The 17,772-nt window shown below is 57.8% G+C and overlaps 1 protein-coding gene across 4 annotated transcripts in view; it reads right to left on the reverse strand.

The window, feature by feature from the left end:
* Positions 1-17,772, reverse strand: part of ndst1b (N-deacetylase/N-sulfotransferase (heparan glucosaminyl) 1b) — a 320,572-nt gene that overhangs the window by 141,174 nt on the left and 161,626 nt on the right. The window contains exon 1 of one of the 4 annotated variants that reach the window (XM_072512715.1): positions 3,823-3,931. The exons of the other annotated variants lie outside the window; for them this stretch is intronic. The gene's annotated coding sequence lies outside the window, so the exon portion shown is untranslated. Of the gene's footprint in view, positions 1-3,822; positions 3,932-17,772 lie in introns of those variants that run through there. 4 annotated transcript variants of the gene reach the window in all.

A 17,772-nucleotide genomic window follows, 5' to 3' on the forward strand; every position in this document is an offset into this window, starting at 1 on the left:
TGGGGGAGAGGGGGGAAGGAGAGGGATTGGCGAGGAGTGGGGGAGGAGATGGATTGGGGAGGGGGGAGGAGATGGATTGGGGCAGGGGGAGGAGATGGATTGGGGGAGGGGGAGGGGATGGATTGGGAGGGGGGGAGGGGATGGATTGGGAGGGGGGAGGGATGGATTGGGGGAGGGGGGAGGGGATGGATTGGGGAGGGGGGAGGGGATGGATTGGGGGAGGGGGAAGGGGATGGATTGGGGGAGGGGGAGGGGATGGATTGGGGGAGGGGGGAGGGGATGGATTGGGGGAGGGGATGGATTGGGGGAGGGGATGGATTGGGGGAGGGGGATGGATTGGGGGAGGGGGGAGTGTGGGGAGGGGGGAGTGAGGGGAGGGGAGGCGGGGAGTGAGGGGAGGGGAGGGGGGAGTGAGGGGAGGGGAGGGGGGAAGTGAGGGGAGGGGAGGGGGGGAGTGAGGGGAGGGGAGGGGGGAGTGAGGGGAGGGGGAGGGGGGAGTGAGGGGAGGGGAGGGGGGAGTGAGGGGAGGGGAGGGGGAGTGAGGGGAGGGGAGGGGGAGTGAGGGGAGGGGAGGGGAGTGAGGGGAGGGGAGGGGAGGGGGGAGTGAGGGGAGGGGAGGGGAGGGGGGAGTGAGGGGAGGGGAGGGGGAGGGAGGGGAGGCGAGGGGAGGGGGAGTGAGGGGAGTGGAGGGGGGAGTGAGGGGAGGGGAGGGGGAGTGAGGGGAGGGAGGGGGGAGTGAGGGAGGGGAGGGGGGAGTGAGGGGAGGGGAGGGGGGGAGTGAGGGGAGGGGAGGGGGGAGTGAGGTGAGGGGAGGGGGGAGTGAGGGAGGGGAGGGGGGAGTGAGGGGAGGGGGAGGGGGGAGTGAGGGGAGGGGGGAGTGGGGGGTGGGGAGGGGGAGGGGGGAGTGGGGGGTGGGGAGGGGAGGGGGGAGTGGGGGGTGGGGAGGGGAGGGGGGAGTGGGGGGTGGGGGAGGGGAGGGGGGAGTGGGGGGTGGGGAGGGGAGGGGGGAGTGGGGGGTGGGGAGGGGAGGGGGGAGTGGGGAGGGGAGGGGGAGAGTGGGGGGTGGGGAGGGGAGGGGGGTGGGGGAGGGGAGGGGGGGTGGGGAGGGGAGGGGGGAGTGGGGGGTGGGGAGGGGAGGGGGGAGTGGGGGGTGGGGAGGGGAGGGGGTGGGGAGGGGGGTGGGGAGGGGGGGTGGGGAGGGGGGAGGGGATGGATTGGGGGAAGGGATGGATTGGGGGAGGGGGTGGGGGAGGGGGTGGGGGAGGGGATGGATTGGGGGGAGGAGATGGATTGGGGGGGGAGGAGATGGATTGGGGGAGGGGGAGGAGATGGATTGGGGGAGGGGGGAGGAGATGGGCTTGGGGAGGGGGGAGATGGATTGGGGGAGGGGGGAGGAGATGGATTGGGGGAGGGGGGGAGATGGATTGGGGGAGGGGGAGGAGAGGATTGGGGGAGGGGGGGAGATGGATTGGGGGAGGGGGAGGAGATGGATTGGGGGAGGGGGAGGAGATGGATTGGGGGAGGGGGAGGAGATGGATTGGGGGGAGGGGGGAGGGAGATGGATTGGGGGAGGGGGGAGGAGATGGATTGGGGGAGGGGGGAGGAGATGGATTGGGGGAGGGGGTGGGAGGGGAGGGTGAGGGGAGGGGGTGGGAGGGGAGGGGAGGGGGTGGGAGGGAGGGGGAGGGGGTGGGAGGGGAGGGGAGGGGAGGGGGTGGGAGGGGAGGGGAGGGGGTGGGAGGGGAGGGGAGGGGGGTGGGAGGGGAGGGGGAGGGGGGGGTGGGAGGGGAGGGGGTGTGGGAGGGGGGGGTGGGAGGGGAGGGGAGGGGGGGGTGGGAGGGGAGGGGAGGGGAGGGGAGGGGGGGGGTGGGAGGGGGAGGGGAGGGGGGGGTGGGTGGGGAGGGGGGGAGGGGGGGGGGGGGGTGGGGGGGGGGGGGGGAGGGGGGGGGTGGGAGGGGGGGGTGGGGAGGGGGGGAGGGGAGGGGGGGGGTGGGAGGGGGGGAGGGGAGGGGGGGGTGGGGGGAGGGGGTGGGGGGGGGGGGAGGGGGGGTGGGGGGGGGGGGAGGAGGGGGTGGGAGGGGGGGGAGGGGGGGGGTGGGAGGGGAGGGGAGGGGGGGGGTGGGAGGGGTGGGGAGGGGGGGGTGGGGGGGAGGGGTGGGGGGGGGTGGAGGGGTGGGGAGGGGGGGGGTGGGAGGGGGGGGAGGGGGGGGGTGGGGGGAGGGGAGGGGGGGTTGGGAGGGGAGGGGAGGGGGGGGGGTGGGGGGGGGAGGGGGGGGGGGGGGGTGGGAGGGGAGGGGAGGGGGGTGGGTGGGAGGGGTGGGGTGGGGGGGGGTTGGGAGGGGGGGGGAGGGGGGGGTGGGGGGGAGGGGGGGGGGGGGTGGGAGGGGAGGGGGGGGGGGGGTGGGTGGGGGAGGGGGGTGGGTGGGAGGGGAGGGGGAGGGGTGGGGGGGGGGGGTGGGAGGGGGGGGGGGGGTGGTGGGGTGGGGGAGGGGGGGGGTGGGTGGGGGGGGGAGGGGGGGGTGGGAGGGGGAGGGGAGGGGGGTGGGTGGGGTGGGGTGGGGGAGGGGGGGTGGGTGGGGGGGGGTGGGGGGGGGGGTGGGTGGGGAGGGGAGGGGTGGGGGGGGAGGGGAGGGGGGGGGGGGTGGGGAGGGGTGGGGGGGAGGGGGGGGTGGGGGGAGGGGGGGGGGGGGGGTGGGGGAGGGGGGGGTGGGAGGGGAGGGGGGGGGGGGGGTGGGGTGGGGAGGGGGTGGGGGGGGGTGGGAGGGGAGGGGAGGGGGGGGGTGGGAGGGGTGGGTGGGGGGGGGGGGGTGGGGTGGGGAGGGGAGGGGGGGGTGGGGGGGGGGGGTGGGGGGGAGGGGAGGGGGGGGGGGGGTGGGAGGGGAGGGGTGGGGGGGGGTGGGAGGGGAGGGGTGGGGGGGGTGGGTGGGGAGGGGGAGGGGGGGGTGGGAGGGGAGGGGAGGGGGTGGGGTGGAGGGGAGGGGGGGGGGGGGTGGGTGGGGTGGGGGGGGGTGGGAGGGTGTGGGGGGGGGTGGGGTGGGGTGGGGAGGGGGGGGGTGGGGAGGGGAGGGGGGGAGGGGTGGGGGGGTGGGGGGGGTGGGAGGGGTGGGGGAGGGGGGGGGTGGGGGGGGTGGGGGGGTGGGGGGGGGGGTGGGTGGGGAGGGGGGGGGGGGGGGGTGGGTGGGGTGGGGTGGGGGGGGGGGTGGGGGGGGGTGGGGGGTGGTGGGGGGGAGGGGTGGGGGGGGGTGGAGGGGAGGGGGGGGGGGGGGTGGGGGGGAGGAGATGGTTTGGGGGGTGGGTTGGGGGGAGGGGATGGATTGGGGGGTGGGGGTGGGGGGGAGATGGGGGGGGTGGGGGAGGAGTGGATTGGGGGGGGGGGTGGGGGAGGAGATGGATTGGGGGAGGGGGGTGGGGGAGGAGATGGATTGGGGGAGGGGGTGGGGGGGAGGAGATGGTTGGGGGAGGGGGTGGGGGAGGAGATGGATTGGGGGGGAGGGGGTGGGGGAGGAGATGGTTGGGGGAGGGGGTGGGGGAGGAGATGGATTGGGGGAGGGGAGGGGGGGGGGGAGATGGATGGGGGGAGATGGATTGGGGGAGGGGACACAGAGTGCTCAGAGTGAGAGCAGCAGCTGGTGTGACTGAGGTTCTGACACAAAGCTTTAGCCAAGTGGGGTTTGAATTCAGCAGAAACAAGAAGCTCCCCGCGCAGAGCGGGCAGGACCCACATTCTGGCCAAAAGCAGCAGCCACACGTGCGCGCGCCCAGCTTCTTCCCCCCCCTTAATACTCATCGAAAAAGAGTCAGGCTGAAGAGAACCTTACTCACCGGGGCTGCCTGTCCCGGGCTCCCTCAGCCGGGGCTGCCTGTCCCGGGCTCCCTCAGCAGCAGCTTTGCTCTGGAGCAGCCAGAGTGACTCCGCAGCAGACAGCTCGACACTCTGATCAAGTGCGTCGCCCTTTAATCCCCAAACTCTTCTTTCCTTGTCCCCCCCCCCCCCCTCCCCTTGCAGGGAGCGTCGATGTGTGAGCCTGCTGCCCACCGCTTGAGGTGGGGGTGGGGGTGGGGGGGGGGGGGGGCACCTCTGCCAGTGTTGTGCCCACGCAGGACCAGCTGATTTAAAAATACAATCTCCCTCTTGTTAACCCACTACTCCCGAAATGATATGTGGATAGATATTCGACAAACAAGTCATTCACTTTAGGAGGGGGGGGCAATCGACAGTGTTATAACACCCCTGCTTTTTAATTACGTGTAGTTGGCTCTTAATTGCCCCCTCAAGGGCAACTAGGGATGGACAATAAATGCTGGCACAGCCAGGTCCCATCTACGAATTAAAAAAAACACTTCAAGACCAGGGCACTTCAGGACTGGTGCAGAAACAAACGTCAAACCGATAGAGATATTGTCCCCTGGAAAAGCTAGGGTGCTAAGTGATTAAGGCAGAAAGCAATAACGCAACATTGCTCTGCTCAAGGCTGCGGTTGTAAAATCATTGACAAAAAAAGAAGTTATTTTGTCAACTTTCCTTTTCTGACGCCTGTTGTGAATTTGGAAATGGCGCAAAGCAGAAGTTATGCATTCACCTCGGGGCAGGTGTTGTGGGGGTGGGGGGGGTGGGGGTGTCTGTGGGAGGTCTTGGGGCGCAGTGGGTGGCGACCTTGCCTCTGAGCCGGGGGCTCCGAGGAGGGGGTCGTAAACCCCACCCCGGGGCTCGATGGCCGAGGCAGGTGCATTCGAAGCGCGCTCAAGCGGGCCGAGGGTCAACTCATGAATCTTTCCATCGCGTGCCATTGGCCTGCAGCAAGAGCGGGCGAGATTCCTGGTCAGTCCGTGTGATTTGGAGCCTCTATCGTCACTGGCCGCGGCTTTAGACTCCAAGACGTGTGTAAAAGTGCAGGTCACAGCAATCTCGGGCTTACTGAGTGAGCTGCGACACACCACCATCATTGTGGTTTATGGAATTGTACACACTGTGACAGGAAGTCTTGCTGAGGAGATCACAGAGGGAGCCCCCTACCCCTCCTGCCCCCCCCCCCCCCCCCCAAGGCATTTCTAGTCACAGGCATGAGATGAAAATGAAATGAAAATCGCTTATTGTCACAAGTAGGCTTCAATGAAGTTACTGTGAAAAGCCCCTAGTCGCCACATTCCGGCACCTGTTTGGGGAGACTGGTACGGGAGATGTTCCCTACATCAAATAAATGTTTCAAATTTCAACCAAGATTGGATATCGCCACACTCAAGCCTTTGTGTTTAACCCTCTACATCCATGTGTATGCTGGGCACATTACTTCAAAGCCAGGGATTGGTTGTGGAAAGGCTTTGTTGAAGGACTTTCTCAAATATCTGCCGGCAAGGCACGAGGAAAAAATGCAAATACTGCCTGCTGTGTCTGGGGGGAACAAAGCTGTTAATTCCTCCCCTTTCCACAAGCTCTTCAGAAGTGTTTCAAGAAACTCAACCCATTGGTTTGTCTGTTTCACCCATTCAGAACCGGCCCCCGACTGCTCTATTTTGAACAGATTTCTTTCATTGATTGCTGCAATAAATAACTCTGGTTCATGCATAAACTTAGTACTTTGGTTTAGCTTTCTGAGGCTAATTATACCAATCTCCAAAATGTCACGTGAAGTGTAGTGAAATTCCTATGTGCTATCCTGTGGTATTAAGAACAGAGGTTAAGGACAATGAGTTGGAGTAAGGTGCAGTTCCTCGAGTCTGTACAAAAATGGCGTGTCTTCCACTTCAACTTCACACTCTCACCCGCTCCCTTCATTCTCTCAGTGTCCAAATATGTATTGATCTCAGCCTTGAATATATTCGCAAAGATTCACAACCCAAAGAGTGAAGAAATCTCTCCCTATCTCAGTCCTAAATGTCCGACCCCTTGTCATAGAATCATAGAATTTACAGTGCCATTAGGAGGCCATTTGGCCCATCAAGTCTGCACCGGCCCTTGCAAAGAGCACCCCACTTAGGCTCACGCCTCCACCTTATCCCCATAACCCAGTAACCCCACCCAACCTTTTTGAACACTAAGGGCAATTTATCATGGCCAATCCACCTAACCTGCACGTCTTTGGACTGTGGGAGGAAACCCACACAGACACGGGGAGAAAGTGCAGACTCCGCACAGACAGTGACCCAAGCCGGGAATCGAACCTGGGACCCTGGCGCTGTGAAGCAACTTTGCTAACCACTGTGCTACCGTGTAACCCTGAAGACTGAGACTGTGATCCCCTAGTTCTGCACACCCCAACTAGGGGATGCAGCCTCTCCACATCTACCCTGACAAGCCTCCAAGGACACAATTCTTGCCATCCGATATTCCTGTTGCTTTCTCCATGGCTAATGCCATGACCTATCAGAGTCCGCCTACCAACCAATCAGCACCCTGCTTTCCTGCAGTGTAAATTGTTGTGATATTTTGAAATTTGGTGTTCTTGTGTTTGTCCTGATGAGTGCAAAGGTAAAAGGTTGAACAACGAGGGCTGGATTCTCCAAAAATGGGGCTGTGTCCCCACGCCAGCATCAAAACGCTGGCGTTTCACTCTGGACTTTCCTTAAGAAAGTCCTGAGCGATTCTCCTACCTGCAGGGGGCTGGCAGGGCCCCGGAGTGCTTCTCGCAGCTCTGGCTGCAGATATGGGGCCCTGCACTTCCGGTCGGGGGTGTGCGCATGCGCTCTGCATCTGCCTGCGGCCGTCACCCCGTGTGACATGGCGTACCCGCACCGCGGACCGCAATGGAAAATGTAGGCTCCTCCGAGGTCGCGGCGCACGCGGATCTGTGCCGCACGATCTCTCCCCGAGCCGTCCATGAGGTCCTTCCCCCCCCGGTGAATGATCCCCTCGCCCCCCCCCCCCCCCCAGGGCGGCCGCGGACTGAGTGCACAGCCGCCAACCGAGGTTCCCGACAGCCGATACGTGGTTAGAACCTCGGCGTCGGCAACTCGGCCAGTTGCACGTGGAGAATCGCCGGGGGGGGGGGTAGGGGGGGGCTCTGTCAATGGCCCTCTACTCGCGCCGCGTAGATCACGCGCGCGCATTCCCGAGCGATTCTCTGGAGACCGGAGAATCGCTTCAGCGGCGCCAGTCACGATTTGCGTGTGAAGGCCCATTCTCCGCCGCCGCGCCGAAATCGGAGGCTGGGGGAATCCAGCCCACTGTCTCTCTTTTCAATATCCAATATTCGCAGCCGATTAAGTTTCTGATCTTAGATCATGGGGAGCAGCGTGGAAGCTGTCATCTTGCTGTTTGGAGATGAGAGGAAGTCCACGGGCTGAACATGGGTCACTGCGGTGTCTTCTTAAAAACAAAAACACAATGGAAATGTAAAGCTCGGGCTCCCTGTTGGATACGTTAATCCGGTGTTGAGTGAAGTCAGCAAGGGCAGGAACATCAAACATTTCAGTTCCAGCTGGATACTGAATTAAACAGGACAGTTGTTGCCTCAGCCCCTCCGGGACAGGCAATGAAAGAAAAACAATCATTCCAGGAAGAGCTCAGTACTTTAATGGAAGCCGCCCGGTGTGAAGATGGTGGCTGTGAGCAGGATACCATTTTTACACAGGGTTCCATTTTACTCGGCATTGAGTTCAATCAGTTCATGCGTAAACTGGCTGTCCCACTCAGAAGGCCGCACGCTGCTGGGTAGTTTCGATTAAAATGGGGACTAAGGTTTCGACTCCTGATCATATCCAAAGATTTGTTGTGTAAAGTGCACGTGTTGGTACGATGAAGTCTGCATGTGACATTGTTTAACAGCCTGTTACTGGATTCCCGCCAGTAATGTTGATGCAATTAGAAAGGATATTATTAAACTAGAAAGAGTGCAGAAAATATTTGCTAGGATGCTACCGGGACTTGATGGTTTGAGTTAGAAGAAGAGGCTGGGTAGGACTTTTTTCCCTGGAGGGTAGGAGGCTTAGGGGTGATCTTATAGAGGTCTATAAAATAATGAGGGGCATAGATAACGTAGATAGTCAACATCATTTCCCAACGATGGGGGAGTCTAAAACTAGAGGGCATAGGCAGCGCGGTGGCACGGTGGGTTACACTGTTGCTTCACAGCTCCCAGGTCCCAGGTTTGATTCCCGGCTTGGATCACTGTCTGTGCGGAGTCTGTACGTTCTCCCTGTGTCTGCGTGGGTTTCCTCCGGGTGCTCCGGTTTCCTCCCACAAGTCCCGAAAGACGTGCTTGTTCGGTGAATTGGACATTCTGAATTCTCCCTCCGTGTACCCGAACATGCGCCGGAATGCGGCGACTAGGGGCTTTTCACAGTAACTTCATTGCAGTGTTAATGTAAGCCTACTTGTGACACTAATAAAGATTATTATTACGAACATTGCATTTGCCTTCCAAACTGCCGACTGAACCTGCACGTTAACCTTAAGTGAATCTTGAACAAGGTCTCCTAAACCCCCTTTGTGCTTCTGACTTCCTACGCCTTTTCCCATTTAGAAAATAGTACAGCACAATGAGGCCCTCCTCCTGCTTCTTGAATGGCCTGTCAATCCCATCAGCCTCTTATTGCCGGACAACTGGCTGTCTTCATGGCCATGCTGACACCAAAGCTATTCGTCCAATGAGCAATTTGCATAAATGTATGAAGCCCATACCAGACTGAAAAGCAGCAGATTATGCCGCTTGCTCGCACAACCAACTCTTTTCAAATTTTGATAGATCGCTGACCCGCCCAATTTTAACTGCCCCACCGCACCCAGTTAGGAAGGGACATTTAAAATCCCTTCCCCCTTCCCCACTCCCACTGGGTTAACTTTGAATCTGGTTTCAGGATTCTATTGGTGTGGGGACAATAATATAATTGTGTCAATAACAACAATACTATCCAATTGGAAAACCCAGATTGGAAGTGAGATCGATCATGATATTGGGTACAGAATGGGTTTCGCTATTTCCAATCATTCATGTATGAGTCTATGACGACAGGAATTAATATAATAGGGACTTATGCATAGACACCAATTCAGCAGTGACAACTGATAAGGATTGGCTTCTTTGATATGATTTTTTAGATGATTTAAATCCAGTTTAAAGAGATTTATCACTATCGACCTCAGTTCACAACTACAAAGCGAAGCTGAGCGGTATCTCCAGCAGCTGCACACCCCTCCCCGATGAACTCAATGCATTCTATGCTCGGTTCGAGCAGGAAACCAACGATCCGCTGTCAAGTGCCCCAGCAGCCCATAACTCAGCCATTCCCACCGTCACAGCTTCCAAAGTCAGATCAGCCTTACTGAAAGTGAACCCTCGGAAGGCGACGGGCACGGATGGGATCTCTGGTCGTGCACTCAGAGCCTGCGCGGACCAGCTGGCAGAGGTATTCACTGACATCTTTAACCTGTCCCTACTCCACTCCAAGGTCCCCACCTGCTTCAAGGAGACCACCATCATACCGGTGCCAAAGAAGAACCAGGCAACGTGCCTCAATGACTACCGTCCGGTGGCCCTGACTTCAGTCGTAATGAAGTGCTTCGACAGGTTGATCATGAAGCGCATCACCTCCATACTCCCAGAATGCCTTGATCCACTGCAATTCACATACCGCCGCAACCGGTCCACAGCAGACACCATTTCCTTGGCCCTACACTCATCCCTAGAGCATCTCGACAACAAGGACTCCTACATCAGACTCCTATTTATTGACTATAGCTCCGCCTTCAAGGCCATAATCCCAGCCAAGCTCATATCAAAGCTCCAAAACCTAGGACTTGGCTCCCCACTCTGCAACTGGATCCTCGATTTTCTGACCAACAGAACCACAATCAGTCAGAATAAACAACATCTCCTCCACAATAGTCCTCAATACCGGGGCCTTAGCCCCCTACTCTACTCCTTGTGCACACACGACTGCGTGGCAAAATTTGGTTCCAACTCCACCTACAAGTTTGCTGACGATACGGCCATCTCGAATAACGACGAGTCAGAATACACGAGGGAGATGATACTGAATGTCAAGGGCAATCAGCAAAGTTTGGAAATGTGCCCTGTTCACCCAAGTCTAGGTCATTAATATTAATCAAGGATAGCACTGATCCCACTGCTGACCCTCGGAGAAGCCAGCTGTACACCCTCCTCCAGTCTGAAAAACAACTATTCACTGTACTCTCTTTTCCTGGTCACTGTGTCACTTTTATTCCACTTAAGACTTAAATACCTCGTGGACGTCTATTTACATCACATCAATCACATTACCCTCATCAACTTGCTATGTTACCTCATGAGTAAACTCAATTAAATTAGTTAAACAGTATTTGCCTTCAACTAAGTCGTATTGGCTTTATTTAATTAATCCACATTTGTCCAAATGATTGTTAATTTTGTCCCCGATTTTCGTGCCTAAACAATTTTCTCTCTGAGGTTGGACAGACTGGCCTGTAGTTGCTGGATTTTTTTCCTCACACCCTTTTTTTGGAAAAGGTTGCAATTCTCCAGGCCTCTGGCACTATCCTAGTCTAAGGAGGTTTTGAGGACATTCTGACAATGATACAGAGGAATTGGAGAGGGAGCAAAAATTAATTTGACAAGGTTGATCTGAGCAATGTGAGGTTAAACCTATCGGCAGAGGGTGAAGAAGCTGGGACTTGCGTTCGTGAAGACAGAAAGGGCGAGAGGTGACCCAGTGAAGGTCACTGAAATTAGGAAAGCTTTTAAATCGAGGAGGCACAGAATTTGTCCCCTTGTGGGGAAGGGTAGAAGAAATGGAACAGGAAATTTAGAAGAAGCGTCTTCATCACAGAATCACATAACCTGTGCGGCGTCAGGGGAGGCCATTTGGGCAATTGTGGCTGTCCCAGCTCTCTGAATGTGCAACTTACCTTGTATTATTAATCCGGAGAGAGGCTGACAGTATAGATGCATTTCAGGGAACGTTAAACAAGCAAATGAGGGAGATGGGATTAGAGGCTTAGGATGGTAGATTTAGATGAGGAAAGGTGGACAGAGGCTCGACTGGGGCCTAAAGGTCAAAGTGGACTGGTTGTACGGAACGGCCTATTTCTATGGTGTGTATTCTATGTACCGATATGGTTGGAACTGTAAAGATACTCAGCTGCAGGACGGTGGTGGAGGAGCAGGGGAAGGGTCATAAATTAGGAGCCGTTCCAGTGGTGCTGTCCTCGCTGCCTACCCAGCCCAGGCCCACCCCTGCTGCACTGGGGGAGGGATTGAGTGGCCCGGTCGCCCGAGGCCCAATTGAGGCCTGTAAGTAGCCATTTAGTGATCGCTTAATGGCTTCCTCCTGCCACCATTAGGATTTTACCCAATATGGGGAGGCCGGTGCCAATTGTCCAGTTCGTCAAGTGGAACCCGGCTGATTGGTGCCTGGGAAAGGTTGGGCTGTCTCCTTTTCCGACCTCCTATTGCCAATCGGAGGCTTCCACAGCTCCCCCCTCCCGCCCCAAGGAATTTACCCCTACTCTGTGTTTCCTCTTACCCTCCCCCCCCCCCCCACCCCACCCCACCCTGGCCCCTCGCTGCTCCCCCTCTCGCCCTGGCCTACCAGCCTGACTCTGACGTGACAACAAAGCTTATCTTCACCTGGGCTCCAGGTTCCTCCTCTTCAGGGGAACCCCTGTAGTCCCAGCAATGACCACCGCTCTTGGCGGCACTGCTGAGCCCAGAGAGGTGCTGGGTGCTTGCCTGGTCGGCAGCTCTGAGGGGGCAGGACTTTCTCCGCGACGGAGGCGGGGTCAAGCCAATTGAAGACCCGATATGTGGGTCAGCTGGCCAAGCGGAGGCCGACGTACCCCCCGTCTTTAACCCACCGGGCCCACCGTCCCTGTCCCAAGTGTAAAATTGGGCCCTGTATAACCACTTGACTTAATTCTTTCTCTCCCTGTCCCATCGCAATGGGTTTCTGTGATTTGGAAGCAGTTTTCTTCAGTACGAAACACATTTATTATTTATTAGAAATGCAAGTTGTTCAGCACAATGGAATCACATTCGACAAACGTGACAGTACAGCTCAGCATTCTGTTTGTCTTGTTGATTGCAAGTGTACACGAACTGGAAATCATAAGTGTTTGGTTTACCGTCAGAGGGCTCCTTTGTCTGCTGTTTAATGCGTTATCAAAATAAATGGGTTGCGCTTTCGCTGAATCAGCAGAGAGACGGATTTTAGATGAATGTACTTCGCATTTATAATTTCATATCCTGCAGCATAATTCCAAATCACTGTGAAGCAAGAGAAGACAGGTTTTCTCGGGATGTTGATGCGCCAGAGGGGCGATGTCTTATCGGACTGTGTCAAATCCACTGTCCTAAACATGGACAATGTGGGGGGGTAATTTCAATGTCCAATAATGGTGGACCAGGGTCAGATGGTTTTGTTTTATAAAAACAACTTGAACCCAGACTACCTCAGCCACCGACATTTGATTTCCTCAGAGGCAGGATGGTCACGGGGAGGGCTGGGGGGTCGGGGGGACCCACACACACCAAATCAATCTCAGCCTTAAATGAGAAACTCGCTGGGCAGGATTCACCGCAATTGGCGAACTGGCCCGATGCCGGCGCCAAGAACGGCGTGAACCACTCGGGCGTCGGGCCAGCCGGAAGTTGCGGAATTCTCCGCACGTCCGGGGACTATGTCGGCGGCGGAGGGGTTGGCACTGCGCCAACCGCGCCGAAGGGACTGAAATTAAATGAAATGAAAATCGCTTATTGTCACAAGTAGGCTTCAATGAAGTTACTGTGAAAAGCCCCTAGTCGCCACATTCCGGCGCCTGTTCGGGGAGGCTGGTACGGGAATTGGACCGTGTTGCTGGCCTGCCTTGGTCTGCTTTCAAAACCAGCGATTTAGCCCCGTGTGCTAAAGTGCGAGTTAGCGCATGCGCAGACCGGCCGGCATATTCTGGCGCATGCGCATGGGGGTGTCTTCTCCGCGCCGGCCACGGCGGAGCCCTACAGGGGCTGGGGTGGAAGGAAGGAGTGTCCCCACGGCACAGGCCCACCCACAGATCGGTGGGCCCCAATCGGGCCCCCCCCCCCACCCCCCAGGGCCAGATCCCCCCGCGCACCCCCCCCCCCCCCCCCCCCGAGGACCGCACCAGCCGGCCTACCAGCCAGGTCCCGCCGTGTCCAATCCACGCCGGCGGGACTGGCTGGAAACCGACGGCCGCTCAGCCCATCAGGGCCCGGAGAATTGCTGGGGGGGGGGGGGGGGCGCTGCCAACGGCCCCCGACCGGTGTGGCGTGATCCCCGCCCGAAAACCGGCGGTGGAGAATACGGCAGCTGGCATCGGAGCAGCGGGGCGGGATTTGCGCCGCCCCCCGCCCGGGGATTCTCCGACCCGGCAGGGGGGTCGGAGAATCCCACCCCTTATTTTGAAACTGTGACCCCCCCTAGTTCTCCCACAAGAGGAAACATCTTATCCACATCCATCCTGTCAATACCCCTCAGGATCTTAAAGGTTTTATAGAACATAGAACAAACAGTGCAGAAGGAGGCCATTCAGCCCATCGAGTCTGCACCAGCCCACTTAAGCCCTCACTTCCACCCTATCCCCGTAACCCAATAACCCCTCCTAACCTTTTTGGACACCAAGGACAATTTATCATGGCCAATCCACCTAACCTGCGCATCTTTGGACTGTGGGAGGAAACCGGAGCACCCGGAGGAAATCCACGCAGACACGGGGAAAAAGTGCAGACTCCGCACAGACAGTGACCCAGAGGGGAATTGAACCTGGGACCCTGGCGCTGTGAAGTCAGGTGCTATCCACTTGTGCTGCTGTGTTGATCAAGTCGCCTGTTACTCTTCTAAACGCCAGTGGATACAAACCCAACCTCTCCAACCTTCCCTCATAAGGCAACCCAAAACATTCCTGGTATTAGTCCAGTAAACCTTCGCTGAACTGCTTCTAATCTATTTATATCGTTCCACAGATAAGGAGACCAATATAATAATAATCTTTGCTGTCACAAATAGGCTTACATTAACACTGCAATGAGGTTACTGTGAAAAGCCCCTAGTTGCCACATTCCGGCGCCTGTTCGGGTACACAGATGGAGAATTCAGAATGTCCAAATTACCTAACAAGCACGTCTTTCGGGACTTGTGGGAGGAAACCGGAGCACCCAGAGGAAACCCAAGCAGACACAGTGTGGTCTCACCACTGCCCTGTTCAACTGAAGCATCACCTCCCTACTTTTATAATCAATTCCCCCTCACAGTAAACAATGACATTCTATTAGTGTGATGAATGATATCTGTATACACATGTACCTTTAATGCATAGGCCCCTTGAAGACCGGGTTTGGAACCCTGGGGGACTCCGCCTCCAGCTCCGTCCCCAGGGAACTGTATATAAGGTTACGTTCAGTGGGCAGCGTGCTGTTAGCACACTTCTCGGCTGCTGTTTGGTTTTCTGGTTATTAAAGCCTTTGAATTATCAAACTCCTCTCCAGAGTCGTAATTGAGGGTATCTCAATTTAATTACCAGACTACATCAAGATGGACAGCGGTCAAAAGCCGGAGAAGCTCAATTTGGACGCTCGGTCGCCGGAGGCCACTGAAATGTTTAAATGCTGGCTCCGGTGCTTTGAGGCCTATCTGAATTCCTCAGAGACTGAAGTTGGCGGACCTCGCAAGCTGAGCTTACTACATGCCCGGGTGGGCCCCCGACTATCCTCCGTGATCGAGAAAGCTACAACGTACGAAACGGCGGTCGACATCCTACAGAAGCGCTTCGTAAAGCCGATAAACGAGGTACACGCCAGACATTTGCTCTCGACGTGCCGCCAGCGCTCCGGGGAAACGCTAGATGAATACTTGGAGAGACTCACCGCGCTCGCCAGGAACTGCGACCGTAAAGAGGTGACGGCAGAAGTCCACATGAACTTACATATTCGTGATGCTTTCGTGTCCGGTATCCGATCCACGTACATCCGGCAGCGGCTCCTAGAAGACGGAGCGAAGGACCTCCAAGGCACGGTAATGCTCGCCTCTTCCCTGGAAGTGGCCCACCATAATCTACGCACGTATTCCGCAGACCTTGCGAACCCCTCTCGATCCCCTCCTATTTCTGTGGGCAAGGCCAGCACTCACGCCAGCGTTGCCCTGCGCCCGCTCCGCTATCTGCGGCGAATGCGGCTGGGCCCAAAGGCCAGAAAGAAAAGTCTCATCGGGCCCAGAAATCGAACTCCCGGGACCACAGGCCCCGCAACGCGGCCGCAAGGCGGCCAGACACACCTACTTCCGAAGCGTCATCGGCCTCGTGCGAGTCATGTGGGCGGCCATCTTGGTGGCGGCCATCTTCAAAACCCAAAACGTGCGACCGACGGCGGCGGCCATTTTGCGAGTCCGATTCAACCGAGGACTCTGACTGCCCGCAACTAGGAGCGATCATGCTCGGTCAATCTCGGCCGAAGCACCTGCAAAACTCAATGATACAGGTTCAAATCAACGGTCGCGACACCCCCTGCCTTTTTGACTCCGGGAGCACGTAGAGTTTTATCCATCCAGACACGGCAAGACGCTGCTCCCTGCGCACCTATCCCGCCTCCCAAACTATCGCCCTCGCATCTGGGTCTCATTCGGTCCAAATCACGGGGTATTGTGTCGCGAACCTCGCTATCCAAGGCGCCAAATACGCCCGTTTTAAACTTTATGTCCTCCCTCACCTCTGCCACCCCCTGCTGCTCGGTCTGGACTTTCAGTGCAGCCACCGAAGCCTGACACTGAAGTTCAGCGGACCCCTGCCCCTGCTCACGGTATGTAGCCTGGCGACACTCAAAGTTGCACCGCCCCCCCTCTTCGCGAACCTCACTCCCGACTGTAAGCCCGAACAGCCACTCCAGATACGAACAAAGGCCTTGTTCCTCTGCATAAAGCCGTGTCCCTGACGTTAAGTACAGGTTGTTGGAGTGTTAGGTGTAATTTAGCTTGTAGTGTTTTATGTTGCATGCCGAAGTAATTCTTGTGTGTAAATAAACTATCATTGAACTTGAACTAACTAGCTGGTTGTTTGGTCTTTGATCTATAGCTGGTAAAACCTTGTGGTGGTATGGCGACTCTGAAAAGCAATATCATCATTAATAACTATCGATAACCAGTTAAAAAGAGCAACATTATTGGCGTCTCTGGTGCGAATTGGCAACACTTTTCAACGTGCTGAGGTTCAGTGCGGGGAAGAGAATTTCCTATCCACTGTCTGTACTCAGTTTCTCCAACTCAGAGTGCCTGGCTGTGCCCGCTTTCCAATGGCCTGTTCGGTGTTGGCGCCCTCTCTGCAAAGTGCAGTCCCAGCAGTGGCCACTGCTCTTTTATAGAGTCAGGAGGCCTGACTATAGTGCAAGGATGTCCGTTGATCCCGAGAGCGATGCCATTGCGAGTCTTAAACTCCTGGCAGGGTCATCCGCTGATGGTAAGGTTGGCGGGGAGGAACCAGACAAAGGCCAGAACAAGTTCTCAGGATCAGGGGTGGTGGTGGTTTGGGGGGGGGGGGGGGGTGTGGGGTGGGGATACTCGTACGATATTAACGGCTGCGGTGACGGATGGAGGCAGCAGCAGTCGGGAGATCCCCAGTCGTCCAGGTTCCTTGTCACTGGAACTGGACCTGTCAAGAACCACGGGCTGGACTTTCCCTTCCAGCGGCTAAGTGCCGGCTCGAATGGAGAATTTGCAGGCGTTCTACGACCAAAGAGTCGGCGCCGACCCCTCACCGATTCCGGGACCAGTGAGGGGCTAGCAGCAGCTCCGGGTGAAACTCCCGGCTCCCGCGCCGAAAATGGCCAGGTCGCTGGCCACGTATGCGCACGGTTACGGCCTGTAGCGGTCGTGCCGTACAACATGGCGCCGGCCATGCGCGGACGCGACCTGCCATCTGCGACCCCACAGGCCACCCCCCGCAGCCCTCGCGGAAGCCCCCCGCCCCGCCAGCGGCACGGGTCCCAGCCGGGTGTGGCGTGCTGGGACACAGTCCGCAGCCACACGCCGGGATCCCCACCGCTGAGACCACACGTGTCCCGTGCGGTCGGGATATCGGTCCCTCAGGGGGCGGAGCACCGCGGGAGGGCTTGCCGATGACGCGGCAACACATTTGCAACGGTGCCGATTTGGGCGTCGGAGTCCATTCTCCTCCCAATTGCCGATTACACTATCGGTGTCGGGCAACGGACAATCCAGCCCCATGTGCCTGCTGATGTGCATCGGCAAACCCGCGTTAAAGGATGGCGCACAGCAGGGGTATACCGCGAGGAAACCAGCACACCCCTCACAGAGACAAGCCCTGCGGCAATCAGCGAGAGGTGACGGGAACAGAACCAGGAGATCTGCAAGTCCCTCGCTTCAGACCGGCATGTCGGCAGCGGACTTTGATTCAGTTGTCTCGTTCTTTCAGCAGCTTTCTTCACAACTGGGCTGCCCTCTTCAGGATCCATTCTGTTTAGCCCGCATGGGGAAAAGGCCTGAAAAAGAGTCTGTCCCGTTCCCCAACCTGGCTGGAAAACCACATCCAGCAGTCCATCGACCTGTGGTCAGAAAATAACAGGTATACTGGATTTCGGAACCTGAAATGTTAGAATCCTCATGGACAATGAGCAAAACAATCGCCCGGAACGGAGAACTGCCCTTGTTGACCCTGAGCTCAGGCACAACATTGACGCCGCTGCCCTGCAAGAGGCCCAAAGAGCAGGTGAATGGCAGCTGAGGGGAGATGGTGGTGGTTACACCTTCTTCCGGAGAGGAAAACCGGCGGGTTAGCCCAGATGCCTGGAATTGGTTTTGCCATCAAGAACAAACTTGTCA

The sequence above is a fragment of the Scyliorhinus torazame genome, chromosome 7 (assembly GCF_047496885.1).
Source record: "Scyliorhinus torazame isolate Kashiwa2021f chromosome 7, sScyTor2.1, whole genome shotgun sequence".
Classification (NCBI taxonomy): domain Eukaryota; kingdom Metazoa; phylum Chordata; class Chondrichthyes; order Carcharhiniformes; family Scyliorhinidae; genus Scyliorhinus; species Scyliorhinus torazame.